At 36.4% G+C, this 4673-nt stretch overlaps 1 long non-coding RNA gene across 1 annotated transcript; it reads left to right on the top strand.

The window, feature by feature from the left end:
- The first annotated feature begins 104 nt into the window (after nucleotides 1-104).
- LOC136832127 (uncharacterized) lies at nucleotides 105-3493 on the top strand. The gene is made up of 3 exons (XR_010851079.1): nucleotides 105-373; nucleotides 803-897; nucleotides 2007-3493. It is a non-coding gene; the product is annotated as an uncharacterized lncRNA (long non-coding RNA).
- Nucleotides 3494-4673: the final 1180 nt, after the last annotated feature.

Below are 4673 nucleotides of genomic sequence, written 5' to 3'. Positions count from 1 at the left end.
TTGTCATTTGTACGCAGAGGTTTTACAGAAGTTTATGTTTTATTGTCGTCCAAGGACACCGAAGTGAGGTGTCATTTTATGGACGGAGGGCTGTTCTCACTTCATCATTCTTGGTCTCCCAGTTCTAAGTTGCCGGCGAACAAATAGATCGGTGAGTTGTTCGAGAGTGAGTCGTTATTTCGCGTGCATTATTTTTGTTTAGACTAATGGGTGATTCCGAGTGATGTATTGTTCACCGATAAAACTGGGTAGTGTTTGTTAAAGTGGGAATGTGTTTCGTCTTTGATGCAATTGCTATTTTGGCGTGATTATCATTACATCTCAGAAGATATTCCTCTTTTTGTGTGATCGTTTTTCTACTTCGAAATCTTGGGTAAGGGCGGATTTCGGTGTAATTTCCTGTCGGTGATCTTTGTCAGTCATAACTTTTATTTCATTCCCGAAATCACAGCTGGTTTATTTTATCTAAATCCTAATGGATTGTTAGTTAATTTGAGTTTTTTCATAAATTTTTTTAGAGGTTTTTCACGTAAATACCAACTTTTGGAATGTTTGTATGAAGATACTCTACTTTTTTGCTCTTTGCTAGTTAAGTATGATTTTGCGGACTTTAGATATGTAGGACTTTCTGAAATTAGTAAAGAAACTTACTTTGGTTTTAAATAAGATAGTGCTTTTGTTGTCGTAACTATTCTCGCTTTTTAAGTAAGGCAGTGCCATCATTGTAACTGTCCTTGGTTCTGGTGTGTCGCATTTATCGCATTAACTTTGAAAATTTAAATTGCTTCTAATATCCTTTCAGAACTGATACGGAGCTAGATACCTCAAAGAACTCAGCGTTTTATACTTACTCCAGACTTACAGAAGAGGTCATAATCTGTTAATGGATATGTAAAGGTAAGACATGTCACTTTGGTTAGTCTTGCCTTCATTACTTGTGTATCGGCTGTATATAGAACGCAAATGTCCCTACGCCATCAGGGGCAGTGCCCTTGAAGGGGTAGGGAAACCCAGGCTTGCATGTTGGGTCTTCGACCTACCATGCAAGTTGGGACTAGCGAAACCTATTGGCTTCAGACTTACAGGTGAGTTAGTAAACTACTTTTACTCGATGTGGGTAAGAGGTAGGTTATTTCTAGAGGTTTTTATTGAGCCCCTTTTGATATCTTTAACGATGAATTTGACTTGAGCCTAGTAATTTTGAAGGGTTAATGGATGGCATGGTCGATTCCCTTGTAACATTCGGTATTCAGATGTTTTGAGACCGCGATCATTATGGATTTAGGTTTTCAAGCTTTTAAGTGTTTGTCGTTAGGCAAGTAACTTAAAATACGGAAGCAAATTATTGAATGTGGTAAAGCTGCACTGTCCATTAAAAACAAGACTGCTCAAGTAGCAGTGTGTTTTGTAATTGGACAACCTACATATGATTAAGATATGTTCCTATTTCTTGTATTTTTTTTCTATAGGTTAAATTTTCAATTATTTTACTGTTTATATGAATTTCTTATAAACCTGATCCATATAGATATTTTGTAGTGATAAAGATTTTAATTTAAACACTTTATACTTGTATGTGCACGAGGCAATTTTACAGAGCTTAGAGGCAAAGCTTGTCAAAATTAGCTTTTCCTGCTGTATTCTTGATTGCCCGGAAGCTGTAGTTGGCATTGGGGCGCATTAATTTAGTCTGGATTGAAAGGTAGGTATTACCTTGGGGTTTTCTCGACTTAAGAGCGGAGGGCTTCTGTAGCATAATTACTGTATTGTTCGTTGGGTGCAGGGCGAAAGTGTTCATAAAGTAGGTGATGGCAATTGCATTTCTAAATCTAACACTGGGGCTTTACTACAAGAATTGGCAATGCAATTTGTGAACATAGGAGTATCCTCACGAAAAAGAACTATTGTTGCGACTGTACTTTCAACATTTAAATGTAATTAGGTCTTGAAACAAGGGGATCTTTCAATACAGGGTTTCTAACAGTTGTCTATGGATTACTTTGCAGGATGAGTAATCATCTTCGTGCTACATGGACTGTAAAATGCACAACTTGCTTTTGTCGGAGCATCTGGAGAATTTTTCATTGTTCATCATGGTGTGTAACTGGAGAATCAGCTAGTATGTCAGCTATGCCGAATTGGAACCATGAAGAAAAACCAAAGCAGGAGGTTGAATTTGATTAGCCATGATTCCCAGAAGACAGTTGCGGTTTCCAGCATATCCAGCATTGTCATTTTTTCTCCAGTGTGGGGAAATAGGTAAACCTTTTACTTTCAACTGCTGAATAAACCGCTACGAACCGCGGTTCTCTTGAAAAATTTGGTTGATACCTAAAGATTTATTATAAAAAGTCAGTACTATAGCATTGTTCATAAATCATTTTATATGCATCCTATGACGTCTGAACTTTTGGTAATATAATGTTTAAAGAGGGAACTATCAAAAGACTCCAGTTTTATCAATCCTTAGAAGAATCTGCTTATGCCTAAGTATTGTAAATTGAGAATCGGCTTTGTGAATAAAACTAAATTGGACTAGTGATATCTCTACGAATATATTCGTATTCAAAGTTTTTCTGAATTATATGTCTTTTTTTTAAGAGATTCATCCAATTTTGGCGAATCTTTAAGACGAGCAAGTCTTTAGGTCTTTAAAAAGCTTAGTTTACGTAATTGAAATATTGAAACACTTACAAGGCTTAGCAGATCACTAGTGATAGTAATACAAAAGAGGTGAATTGCAAACTGAGGGTGAAGAGGCAAAGAATGGAAGTATGCCTTTAGTACGGCTGTAAGAAGCCGTGTAATTAATGCATCATGAGCCAATGTGTTAAGGTAAATAGATGAGCCATTACAATGGAAGTAGCCTGATAAAAGGTTAATCTTTAGTTAACTGAAATTAATTTTACACGACCACGTGTAAGGCTTATTCAGCAACACGGATGACGTTGCTAGAGTGATTTCGATGAAGTTAAATGGCTTCCAATAAGGTAGTAAAATTACTAAGGCTGCATATCTGGAGCCTGATAACTAAAAGGTCTTATGTAACCTTAAGTTCGCATTTTCAAAATGCTTGCATCATAGTGTTTCAAGTTTTGGAGTTTGTTTATTACGTCTGTATGTCACTATTCATGAGAATTTTTATTAGTTCAATAAAGTAGAAATTGCGGTCTTGTGTTAATTCCCGTTGAGAGTAGTCTCGAGCAAATTATACGGTAATGCAAATTATATGGCAATGCTAGTTCAGAGGCAAATGGATTGGTCTTTAGAAAAACAAACGGGTTGCTTGGAACTAAGCAAATGAAAGTAATATTTGCAGTTAAATGTATAGTTAACTGTTTAACGAAGTTGAACTGAAGGAACTGTAAATGTTATATTGAAGCAATTGCAGGTTGTAAATGTTATATTGCAGTTGCAAATCAAACCACTGTATAAGGTTTTACTGAAGGACTGTAACAGTGAATAAACAACCACTTGAGGGTGGTTAACTTAAGCAATTAGTTTTGTTTACGATCACCGATACGATATAGCGGTGAATAATTAGTTTTGTGAAAAGCAGTAAGTGTGTGAAGTGCAAATTAAAGTGGGAAGTGGCGAGGACATGCCAAAAAGCCAAACTAACCTTGGGAGAGAGAAACCTTATTGGCAACAGCCTCTCAGACCTGTCAGGGAAAACCTTAGTAATATGATTAATGCATTGGAACTGAGTTGTTAATGAAAATTAACAGTGAATCAAATTTCAAGGAGAGAAAAACGCCTTGCCTGACCTTGAGTAACCAGTTCGGAATTGTCCTTGATCTTTGCTAGTGCCAAAAGTCATGGTAGTACATTAACATTTTCCCTTTGCTATATAATTTTGCTGTATAATTTTGGGTATGGATGACAGAAAACACATTGTGGTGAAGCCTTATGGTTATCCTTGACAGGCACTGCTCCAGTTTAACGGCACAGATAAAGTTAAATGCTTTAAGGCCACGGTATTCAAGAACCATTATAGTTTCTTGGGCGTCCATGTGTAATAAAAGCTTTATTTTTTAGATTAAAAAAAAAAGGGCGCTTTGTAAAAACTGGCCAATTAAAAACTAATCAAGTAGCTGTATCAATTGGAGGAGACGTTTAAAACAAAGCTAGAAAATCTAGTATGAACGTGAATTTTTCAAACCTGGCAGAGTGTATGTCTTTCATTATAACCTAGCAGAACTGATAGCACTGGCCTGGTTGTAGAAGAGGAAAATTGTCAAATATGTTAGACATTACGGCTCTGAATTAGGTGATTTTCCCGTATCTCGGAGTATGGATCCTTATAATATCCTTAGTACTGAATGCCAACTACATGAAGAAAATAATCTTGACGTGCTCGCCTGGAAAGAATGACGTAACATGGAAATATTGCTAGCTTGGAGAAAAAGGGATTTCCAAAGTTGTCCTTATTTTTCAGTCTCCAGTGAGAATGGGCATTGAAATGCTAGCGAAAATATTGGCCCTCATGAAAACCCTATCTATTTGGCAGCTGCTATAAGATGTTTTGGTGAATATTAAAAGAGTTCTTAATATATTCTGTGGTAAGCGTTGCTATTCATATTTGAGAGGCCTGTAGGGAACTACTGTTAAGTGAGGAAAAAAAGCCAAACCAGTAATTGCCCCTGGAAATTTACCTACAGTATTTAGTGTGT

Source organism: Macrobrachium rosenbergii, chromosome 49 (genome assembly GCF_040412425.1).
Source record: "Macrobrachium rosenbergii isolate ZJJX-2024 chromosome 49, ASM4041242v1, whole genome shotgun sequence".
Lineage (NCBI taxonomy): Eukaryota > Metazoa > Arthropoda > Malacostraca > Decapoda > Palaemonidae > Macrobrachium > Macrobrachium rosenbergii.
This window is presented reverse-complemented; position numbering and strand designations above follow the sequence as displayed.